Source organism: Hemitrygon akajei, chromosome 21, assembly GCF_048418815.1.
Source record: "Hemitrygon akajei chromosome 21, sHemAka1.3, whole genome shotgun sequence".
Taxonomy (NCBI): domain Eukaryota; kingdom Metazoa; phylum Chordata; class Chondrichthyes; order Myliobatiformes; family Dasyatidae; genus Hemitrygon; species Hemitrygon akajei.
Window position 1 is genome coordinate 50,585,365 of NC_133144.1, and position 12,217 is coordinate 50,597,581.

The 12,217-nt window shown below is 40.6% G+C and overlaps 1 protein-coding gene across 1 annotated transcript in view; it reads left to right on the forward strand.

Moving 5' to 3' along the window:
* mcu (mitochondrial calcium uniporter) overlaps positions 1 to 12,217 on the forward strand; it is a 199,726-nt gene that overhangs the window by 934 nt on the left and 186,575 nt on the right. The gene's annotated exons all lie outside the window — the stretch shown is intronic.

Genomic DNA, 12,217 nt, shown 5'->3' on the forward strand with positions numbered 1-12,217 from the left:
TCTGGTAGCAACAGGATTATTGCATGCCGCAGTAGTCCGGTCTAATGATGTGGAAACATGGAACGGTGCGAGTTTAAACCCCTTCCCCATCCCTCTCCGTTCAGCCCCGTGCTGAATCCATGTGTGAGATCACTCCTGTGACAGTAAATCTTAACGTGCCTGGCGGCAGCCAGCCGTTCTTAATTGCAGCTGAGAAGCAGTTTGAAAGCTTTGCGTCTTGAATGAGAATGACGGTAGGTACCAAGAGGTAGAGGGTAGGAGAGTAAACCAAGAGGGTAAATCTCTCAAAACTCTGGTAAACGCCAACAAACCAATTGGCTCTATCGCCTAGCGAATTCTTTCTTCCGTGGGACAGCCCAGAAAGGTTTGGGATCGAACCTAGATTCTCTGATCAAGGGGGAAGGCTGGTAGATGTCAGTCAAAAGAATGGTTCAGCTGAGCTGTTCCTGCTGCTGAGCGAGGAGCTATCAGGTGCTTACCCACATTTGTGGCGCTGTGCCTCAGCATGTAGGCAGTGTCAATGAGAAGGGATGTGTGGTGGAAGCATTTGTATCTCTGATCTTGACAATGGTATTTGAATGCTGGGTGTCAATATGGCACCCATGATGTTGGGAGTGAACTTGTCCTGAGTAGGTGAAGGTACCTGCATCCAAACTGAGGATTCCTTAAATAAAATTTATCAATGAGTTATAGTTCAGCACGTCATAGCTGTTCAGCTTCCATCTGTTTATTTCACCCTGAAGTTAGCTTGCACTCACTCATCCATGTTGACTGTGTCCCAAATCCCTCAAATCTTTGGCATGCAGAGTTCTCAAAAGTGAAAGTTTACATCCACTAAATCTTTTCTATTCCTTCAGAGTCATTAATTTACCAACAGCTTTTTCGGGTGGCGGGCATATTTCACTTCCAGCACTCAGAAAGTACATCACTGCAAGAAACTTGTTAGTGTGTAGTTTTGTTCACATTTTATGCCTTTAAGAATCAGCACAGTGCAGTTCTGGGAGTACTTTCTGCTGGGCTACAAAAACTGAACATGTAGAATTTGATAGCCTTCCACACAGGAAGGAATGGAAGCCTCCCCTCAACAAAATTACTTGGCACAATGAGAAATACAGATTTTCCTATGAATTCCGCACTCCCCTGTAACTCTCTACTTATTCTGATTAACACTCCTTCTGTGATGAAGGAGAAGAGAATTCAGAAATCATTTTGTGATTTTCATTGACTCCTGTTTGGGTGTATTCTGATTACCTTGATGCACAGTATCTTTCAAGATATTGAAAGTTGGGGAGATGATACTTTACTGACAGAGGTACGACTGATATAGTTAAATATTAATGAAGAGTTTTAGATTGAATACATAGGGCTGATTACCATGACACTGCATTCCAAATGTGGTAATGATGTGTTTCAAATATTTATAAAGATAATGAACAAGATTGTGTATTATCTAGAGAGGACAAAGCAAGTAATTGTTAAAGATACTGAAGGCACGAGAGGTTAGAATGTAATATATATATGTTAAATGATCTGTTCACTGAGAATGTGAGTATGATTAATGCAATCTCAGTAGTGTTTTCCAGCAATATCAATTTGGCTAAATGGTTACATGTAATCCATTGTGAAAGCGAGTAATACTTGCATTATATAACCCCTATTTGTATCCTTGGGATGATTCCAAGTGTTTCATAGCTGGTGTTGTATTGTAGAAGTCAGTTTGTGAGCTGATGGACCAGCATTCTGATGAAGATCAGATCATTAACTTATTAAGGTTGATTTACGGGACAAGTCTTGGCCACGTGCCCTTTGTTTCCTTTGCTTGAAAGACTTTATACTGAAGAAAGGGGTTAAAGTCCCATTTTGAAAGATGGAGCCATCATCAGTACAGCACTCCTGCAGAAATAGTGGACCTCCAAACTAGATTAGTGTGTTCAGATCTCAAGGATCACTGGCACAGAGGTGAGTGCTAACAACTATGCACAAACAAACAAACTGATGCTAATTTTGGCTTAATTTACTTTCTGGTACAGTTCCAGAGGCACAGATGTCCAATGAAATCTGCAGATCTAATTTATTTCAGACATTAATGTGTGTATCATTGCTTTTCAAAATGCTTCTGGGGGGTGAGTGTTCCACAGAAATTCACTCTTCCATGAACACTGTTCATCCCACAATGCAAGTTACGAAAGGCAGTTGTAAAGAAAAATATTGTTCCAGATGAGACTTCTAATTTCATTGCTGAGGAGAGTGCAGAATGTGACTGAATTGCACCAGAGCTGAAGGTCTCACAGAGAAACTGAAGGCAGTCTTCTGACTTTAACAGCAAAGATGCTGGATCAAACTAGATCTACAGTCCACTAACATTAGATTATCAATAAATCCAATAATTGAAGTGAAACATGGGTACTCCCCTGCTAGATCAAACTGCTAGGACCATTTGTAGGGAAGTCAAGCTCCAGGACTACAGATACTTCCAAAGAAAGCACTCTATGTGATAGTCTGGCATCCTCTTTATAAAACAAAAAGCTAGTGTGACCAGATGGAGGATGTCTGGCAATGACTCTTTCCTTTATTCTTGCTAGTTACTGCTCTCGGGTGCTGTTTAGCAAAGATGTGCATATTGCTAACATTAGTGAACAGAGGAAGCCTTGGGTAGGATTGGATGACTAATTGTGGGAGGAAGTCCTACTGAGGGACATTCCCATGTGGAACAGTTTGGTGATGTGTCCACTGTTGTAAGTACTAATGATATACTGATCAATTGCATGCAGGTAACCTTAAATCCATAGGTGATGTAACACACACAAAATGCTAGAGGAACTCAGCAGGTCAGGCAGCATCTGTGGAGAGGAATAAACAGTTGACATTTCAGGCTGTAACCCTTTATCAGGACTGCAAAGGAAGGGGAAGAAGCAAGAATAGTAAGGTGGAGGGAGGGTATAGGTGAAGCCAGGTAAAGGGAAAGGTGGAGAGGGAATGGGGGGATGAAGTGAGAAGCTGCGACATGCTAGGTGGCAAAGGTAAAGGGGGAAGAAGAACAAATCTGAGAGGATGGGAGAAAGGGAATGAGGAGTGTATAAGAGGAAGGTGATAGGCAGGTGAGCAGAAGGGAAGAGGTAAGAGTGGAGCCGGAATGGGGTAGAAAAGCAGGAGAGGGGAGAAATTTCTAGAAGTTAAAGAAATCAATGTAAGTGCCTTCAGGTTGGAGGCTAACCTGATGGAATGTGAGATGTTGCTTCTCCAATCTAACTTCCTCTACTGCCACCATCTTGGCAGTAAAGGAGACCATGGGCCTACATGCCAGAATGGGAAGTAGAATTAAAATGGGTGGTCACCAGTAAGTCCTGCCTGTTGCAGATGGAGCTCAATATAGATGAAGTGATGTTTTTGTTGATGCTGGTAGAATCTGACAAGCCTTGAAGCAAAGAGCTAGGAGAACATTTGAAATGGGTTGTGAGGCTGAATGTTGCATTTGTATACTCAGTCAGAGATATACCAGCTTTGAGGATTGAGTTGATGTCATGGTACAGCAGAGCGCGGTGACTGCGTTGTAAGAGTTTGGCCCATCATATCTGTGATGAATCAATGCTGATTTTGAGCCAGTTGCTATCAGAGTACCTCAGCTGTTTTGCAGCTGACTCTTCTCATTTTAAGTTGTTCCTAATTAATGTAATTGTGACTGACATGAAAGCAAAATACAGCAGATGGTGCAAATGTGGAATAAAGTTTAAAAAACGGTGGTGGAAAAAACGGCTGGAAGAAACAAGCAGTCAATGATAACACTTCCTGACTGTTGTAAAAAGATCAAAAATCTAAAGTGTTTAACATTGTTTTTTCTCTTGCTTCAGACTGTCCTATCCAATGTCTGCTGTTTTAATTTGGTTGCTGTAAATCCAAACTCGAAGTACGTTCATTATCAAAGTATGTATGCTATATACAACCTTGAGATTTGTCTCCCAAGCATCCACAATAAAAAGAAACACAATAGAACCCATTCATAAAAAGACTGTCAAACACACAATTGTGCAGAGGAAAGAAAGCAATAGTGCAAGCAACTGAAGTTCACCAAGTGAATCCACAGCCTCAAAGCCTGTCATCACTGCAGCCAGTGATCTACGTCAGGAATACGGTGTGAGTGACAACTGAGAAATTGGTAATGAAGTGGTATGCAGAATGCTGGTTAAAAGTCACAAATAGACTTTGTTCCACTGCAAGCATTTCCGCCTCAGCTAGAAGAGTACAAGTTCAACCCTAACTGCAAGAGTTGAGGTGATTCTGGTGTTGCAATGGATACTGCAGAGCTCTTTAAAGGTCTACAATAGCTTAGCCTTTGTCTGTGAGAGTCTGTTCTGGTATTAAGACTCTTGCTTTTCGTATGGGCCTCCTCTGTCTCTATTAGGTACATCTATAGACCTCGTTAATGCAAATGTATAATCAGTCAATTTTATGGCAGCAACTCAATGCACAAAAGCTTGCAGACGTGACCAAATGGTCCCTTTGTTGTTCAGATCAAATATTTGAATGGGGAAGAAATGAGATCTAAGTGACTTTGACCATAGAATGATTGTTGTGCCACAGACAGGGTGGTTTGATATGCCAGAAACTGCTGATCATCTAGGATTTTCCTGCACAAGTTTTTAGAGACTGGTGTGAAAAAAAAACCATACAGTGAGCGACAGTTCTGGTGGGCGAAAACTCCTTGTTAATGAGAGAGATCGCAAATAACCAGGCGTTACAACAGTGGTGTGCAGAAGAGCATTTCTGAACCCACGACACGCTGAAACTTGAACAGAAGACCGTGAACGTACAGTACACAGTGGTCACTTTATTAGGTACAGGAGGTATCTAATGAAGTGGCCACTGAGAGTAGATCCAATTATGAATTTGGAGAGTTCTGTTGCTCTAATAATATTCATTCAGTAACCAGAGACAGTTTAACTAGCTGTTATTTCATTTCCTTAGTTAACGCATGGAGATTCCCTATCATATTTCAAACATCTGAGCTGGTGTTGGGGAAGTAAAATATGAGAACTGTGCAGTTATTAAGAGTTTGTTGAGGTGAAAATAATGAGATTCCCTAGCTACATGTATAATATTTGCTGGCATTGAATTAAATGGTATCAAATGATCAACATGGAACTGACTGGAAGGGAATACCATCTGGAAAATGATAATTAATCAATATCTGTTTTTTTTAAACTGAAGGAACAGGCATTTAATGAAACCGAGTGTGAATTTGAGCTCATTTGAATGCTTCATTTGAGCTGTAGCCTCTAAACATTCTTAGCATGAACTTCCCTAAAATGTAACTTCATTTTAAAAACTGGAAAAGCTTCTGGATGTAACAAATCTTTTTCAGATTTTGTTTTATGTGTGTAGTTGGTTCTGCCATCAATTTTGCCCTTACAAAATTATGATGGTACTGAAACTAGAGTGGCCATTTTTCATAAACTTGGCGTTGGATCATGAAACAGTGTCAAATGGTTTGGCTACAGTAGTTCATTATTACATTGCTACAACCCAACTTGACTGCTTTAAATTGAGAAACTTGGAGGAAATAGTTCACTTGCTTTTTTTTATGAAGGGCTACAGTGCTTACCTGAGAGAGTGCAGACATGAGTAATGGACAATAAAACCTCTGGGTAATAGATTCCAGCATCCCATCCATCATGGTACAGCTGCACGCTGCATGGCCTATTGTTAGTTCAAAATTTTCCCCAAATATTCAGCCAATTATGTTATTCATTCACTATGACAAATGTTACACAAGTTTAAGGGCCGAGTTTGAAATTTGAAGATGAAATTTAAAGCTCTTTTTTTTTGTGACAGATAATGAAGTTGATATGGAACACAGAGATTATAACATGGGCCTTAACAAGTGACAGTTCTGAATGTGGCAAAGGAAGAAAATCTGATTTCTCTTGGTGACTCTTTACGGAGGGAGATTACTTAAAGGTTGTGTTTATTAGGGGACAATAGGCTGTACTTTATCTCAGGGAGGCATGCTTTACAAGCCTATGAGTCATCTTGATATAGTTTATTCTTAATTTAACTACTGCTGTAGTGTAATAATTGTTGAGAGGTAGGAAATGTTTTCTATTTAACAATTTCCCTTTAACAGCAATTTGGTAATGATCAGATAATAGAGCAGACAGAGGATAATTATTGGTTAATACACTCTTGTGCTTGTCATTGATAGTGTCATGTGATCTTCTAAATCCACTTGATGCCAAACCTTGGCATTGGAGTTTGAGATAATGTTTGAGATAATGTTTTTGTGCCAAAATCTCCAGAGAACCACCTGAACTCAAAAACTCAGCCGAACATGTTGTCATTGAAGTCACAGATGAATGCCCTCTTGTAGCCTTGTGGAGATTGTTCTTGTTACTTGTTCAGCTGTGGAAAGGGGAGGTTTACTGACACTGATCTTCTTGTTTAGTCTCTGGGGGTTGAGAATGGTTTGATATCTTCTCTAGTTCTGTGGATTCTGAGGTGGTGATTCAGACCATTGTGGGACACCGTAACTCTGTAGTAGGACAGGAGGTGTGTAATGGGGTAGGTGAGTTGTTTGAGGGTTCTGTGCTCCTTTTTCCTTTTGTTAGGCTTTCATTGAAGAGACTCGAGCTGCTGAGTGCCTTCCCAGGTGTCTCTTTTCTACTTTGAATGGAAAGAACTGGCGTGTCCGTAAGGATGTCACATTCTTTCTCGTGGTGTCTTGGAGAAAATACTTCAAGTATTCTCAGTCCTGGAAATCTCTTCCAGTGATGAAGATGGAAATGGAGTTTCTCTTTCGGAATCCTGTTATGGGGCATACAGATGATATGCCTACTGGAATTGGCATTTGAAGGAATATCTGTTCTAGATGCTGCCTTGGAAGAACACATTTACATTAGTTCACTCAACCTGCCAATGCAAAAGATTCTGCAGGTGCTGGAAATACAGAGTAACATGCACAGTGCTGGAGGAACTCAGCTGGTTAGGCAGTATCTATAAAAAGGAATAAAGAGTCGACATTTTGGGCCAAGGGTCTTCATCAGGATGGGGTTTCGACCTGAAATACTGACTGCTTATTCCTTTCCATAATGCTGCATGACCTGCTGGGTTCCTCCAGCATTTTGTGTATGTTATAATGTTATGATTTTGTAATGTTGGTGGTTGGACAAATCTTTTTCATAGATTATCCATTTGTCTGATGCAAAAAGGGAGTGGAGCTTGTTGTTTCACAGCAGACACGAGCCTGCTTTGACTTCCTTGTTGCACTGTTTGTTCTAGGTGTTCAAATATGCTAAACATGAGTCTAGGTGGTTTCTGTTATTAATATCTGCCTTGGTTAAGAGGCGGCTCCCAAGTTGTACATAATTTTTTTTTTTCAGTCCTTTTATAGGTCTTTGTTGGTGGAAGCTTTTGCAAAGGAGGCAGATTGGTAGAAGATCTTGTTTAGTGCAAGGTCAATTTTCTAGTATGCAGCACATTATGAAGAGATGCAGTCAGGTGTGTTCATATAAACTGAGATAGCTAGTAGTATAAAAACTCTGGTTCTTACTTTCTATGACTATTGAGTCTAGAATGTACTAAAAATGGGGTTTAGACCATAAGATATAGGAGCAGAATTAGGTCATTTGGCCATTTCATCATGGCCAATCCAATTTTCCTCTCTGCCCCAGTTGTCCGCCTTCTCTCTCTATCCCTTCATGCCCTGACCAATCAAGAATCTATCAACCTAAAGATGTGGCCTCCACAGCTGCCTGTTGCAAAGAATTCCACAGATTCACCACTCTCTGGCTAAAAAAAATCCTCCTCATCTCCATTCCAAACAGACTAACAGATGCCTCTCTATTCTGAGGCCGAGTCCTCTGGTCTTAGAATCTCCCACCATAGGAAACATACTGTTCATATCCACTCTGTCAAGGCCTTTCACCATTTGATAGGTTCAATGAGGTCACACCTCATTCTTCTGAATTCTAGTGATTACTGGGTCAGAGCCATCAAACACTCTTCATATGGCAAGCCATTCAATCCTGGAATAATTTTCTTGAGCTTCCTTTGAACCCTCTCCAGTTTCAGCTATCCTTTCTTAGATAAGGGACCCAAAGCAGCTCACAGTGTTCCAAGTGAGGCCTCACTAGTGCTTTATAAAGTCTCAACATTACATCCATTGGGGTTCAATAGGTACATTTAATGTCAGAGAATTGTGTACAATATACATCCTGAAATTCTTTTTTTTCACAAACATCCACGAAAACAGAGGAGCGCCCCAAAGAATGAATGACAGTTAAAACATTAGAACCCCAACCCCCCCCCAAGATATCCCCTCCCATGTACAAACAATAGCAAGGCAATGACCCCCCAACCCCCAGCAGCAAAAAAGCATTAGCACCCTCCACTCAAGCGTGCAGCAAACGTCAATAAAGACAGATTTACAGTACCCCAAAAATTACTTGTTCTCCCGATAATTCGACATACCACAGGCTCTCTCTCTCTCCCTAATAAGGGAAAAAGAGGTGTCCCCGTTTCACAGCGAGAGGGGAGACATAACAAACAACTTGCTGATTTACGATGTTAAAAGTCTGTTGTGTCGCTTTTTCCAAGCTCTGTGCCTGGACAGACAACCCACGGCAGCTAACCTGTTTCTCCCGATGTTCCGTGTACTCCCGCAATGCTTCAGTCAGGGGCACTGGCCTAAAATCAACACATCTCCAGAGCCACGGAAATCTGGAATCCTGAAGGTGCACTCGCCTTCCAGGCCGCGTCCTTGGGATATCAAAAAACGGCTGGTCGTGAGGCCCTGAGAGCAGGTCCCATTCCCGCAAAGAACTGAAGTGGAATGTAACTCCAGGTCAGGGTCTTCAATATTGCTTTTCTTGACTTTGCTTTTATATTTGAGTCCTCTTGAAATGAGTGCTAACATTGCATTTGCCTTCCTCAACACAGACTCAACCTGTAAATTAACCTTTTGGGAATCCTGTATAAGGACTCCTAAGCCCCTTTGACACTCAGTCTTTTTGTATTTTTTCTTCATTTAGTAAAGAGTCAACACTTTCATTTTTAAAAAAAAACTAAAGTGGTTGACCATACACTTTCCAACACTGTATTCCACCGGTCATTTATTTACCCATTCTCCTAATCTGTCTAAGTCCTTCTGCAGCCTCTCCACTTCCTCAAAACAACCTGCCCCTCCACCTATCTTCAGAATGCCTGCAAACTTTGTGACAAAGCCATCAATTCCATCATCCAAATCATTGACATATAACAGGAAAAGAATCTGTCCCAAAACAGATCCCTAGTCACCCACAGCTAGCCAGAAAAGGCTCCCTTTTATTCCCACTCTCTGCCTCCTGCCAGTCATCCACTGCTTCATCCATGCTAGAATCTTTCCAGTAATATCATGGGCCCATAGCTTGTTAAGTAGCTTCATGTGTGGCACCTTGTCAAATGCAAGTACACAACATCAACTGATTGTCCTTTGTCTATCCTGCTTGTTGTTTCTTCAAAGGATTGCAACAGATTATTTGTCAGGTAAGATTTTTCCCTTGAGGTAACCGTGCTGACTACAGCCTATTTTATAATATGGCTCTAAGTACCCTGAGACCTCATCCTTAAAAATCACTCCAACATCTTCTCAATCACTGAGGTCAGACTTAACTGGCCCATCATTTCCTTTGTTTTGCCTCTTTCCCTTCTTGAAGAGTGGAGAAACATTTGCAATTTTCCAGTCTGCTGGAATCATTCCAGAATGTAGTGATTCTTGAAAGATCATTACTCATGCCTGCACAATCTCTACAGCCACCTCTTTCAGAACTCTGGAGTTTACATCATCTGGTCCAGTTGACTTATCCATCTACAGACCTGTCAGTTTCTCAGGAACCTTCTCTCTAGTTATGGTAACTTCAAACACTTCATGCCCCCTGACACCTGGAACTTCCAACATACTGCTAGTGTCTTCCTCTGTGAAGACTTATGCAAAATACATATTCAGTTCGTCCTCCATTTCACTGTCTCCCCATTACTACCTCTTCGGTATTGCTTTCCAGTGTGGGCCAAAATCCACTCTGGCTTCTCTACTGTGTTTAATACTGATTGTTTTATGTTGGGTAAATTACCCTGAAGTGAACTTTAAATTCAGAGAATTCCATTTTTTTTAAAGCTTCAAATGTAGACAAGATCATATCCCTGGGGTGTAGTAACAGTGGATAAATTGGACAAAGCTTAAAATATTTTGCAGATAGGCATTCTGATCCCATGGTGGGAGATTTAAAATTCAGTTAATTAAATACATTTGGAATTAAATAGCTAGCATTAATCAGGGTGACCTTGAACAATTATTATGAAAATCTGTGTCTGGCTTGCTGGAGAAGGAAATCTGCTGTCGTTTGACTTTAATGCAGTTGACTTCTGCAATGGCACAGTAAGCCAGTCACAATATTAGAGAGGGCCAAGTGCCTGTAATGCCCATATATTGTGAGGAAAATTTGGGAAAAAAACACATTGAGATAAATAATGATGTGTAACGCTACATTTATCCAGATTATCCACTATGCTACCACACCCAGGGTGTTGATCACAAATCTGCAATTGAAGCTTTCAAAAATCCAATGGCATTCTTTAAATTTACAGTTTATTTCATGTCGATCTAGCAAACATAAAACGTTTGGTGTTGAGCCTGGTTTTACTACATTTATAGCCTCAAAAGCTATAAAAAGTGAGAGAGTTGTTATACCACTGGTAGTCTTTGTCTTTATTCAATTTAAAGCACTTGGCCTCTTTTGAGGACCTTGGCTAAATGAGTCATGAGGTGTGGTTAATTGACATTGGAATTGTGCTAAGGATTGCCAACACTCACCTCATACAATAATTATCTTGATCCCACAATGGATATGGACTTGCTAGATTCGATGATTGTAGTTGAACACAGTGAAGGGATCTGTAATGTGGCAGTAGTTCAGTTTCTAATGTGTATTTTTTTAGATTAAAAACATGAAGAAAAATGCAAAAAGAATTTGAAGCTTTAAGGAATTATTGATGAAAAGAAGGAAAGATTATTTCTTGAAAATATACTACTCTTGGGGTTTACTTGTCTATAAAAACAGGGATTTGTTACTTGATATTTGCTCCTAAAATATAACGATGTGAAAGAAAGATAATGAAAACCCAATGTTGGATTTCCTAGATGTCTTATTTCAAAACATGTTTTTTGACTTGGAGGTTTCCTGTTGTTTCATACCTAACACAAAGAGTAGCTTCACCATAGCCCTGCCAGTTTGTTTAAGAATTCCAGCATGGCAGTTTTTGCTTTTCAACCTAGTTCCCGGGGTCTGCTAACAGGTGATCGGTTGTCATTTGGTGCATAAACTATTCAGATGAAGTTCCCGCCGCTCCTTCACAAAGAATCCATCAATCCATGTTGTACTTGTGACGCAGCCACTCATGGTAAAGAGTTGACATCCTGTACGATAATCTCTTAATGTGGCGAACAGATTTGTAGCATCACAGTTACATCTTGAGTATCAACACAAGCACTCAGTGATGGAGGAACTCAGCATGTCAGGCAGCATCTATAAAAGAGAGGTGTGTGTGTGTGTGTGTGTGTGTGTGTGTGTGTGTGTGTGTGTGTGTGTGTGTGTGTGTGTGTGTGTGTGTGTGTGTGTGTGTGTGTGTGTGTGTGTGTGTGTGTGTGTGTGTGTGTGTGTGTGTGTGTGTGTGTGTGTGTGTGTGTGTGTGTGTGTGTGTGTGTGTGTGTGTGTGTGTGTGTGTGTGTGTGTGTGCCACAGAATCTCTTGTGTTAATCAGTGCTTTCTTGAAATGTCATTCTCATTTCGTCTTACTCCAGTGTTTATGCAAATTGTTTTAATCTTTTGCCTTAGTTTCACATTACATGGAAAATAGGTGCAGGAGTAGGCCATTTGGCCCTTTGAGCCTGCACCGCCATTCAGTATGATCATGGCTGATCATCCAACTCAGAACCCTGTACCTGCTTTCTTTCCATTACATTAATTAAGATCGCTAAAGTACTGTTCAGTAAGAGTAGGACACAAGTTAACTAGTTTCCACTCTGCGGAATTGACCACAGGGTGAAAAGCATAATCATTTTAAATCACTTATCTACTTAAGAATCACCTTTGAGAGCATTCATTCCTATTGTAAAATTACGTTTGATTTCAGCAAAACACATCCATTAGTGTTAATGATTTGTAATGTTGTATGGCATATTGCATGTTGT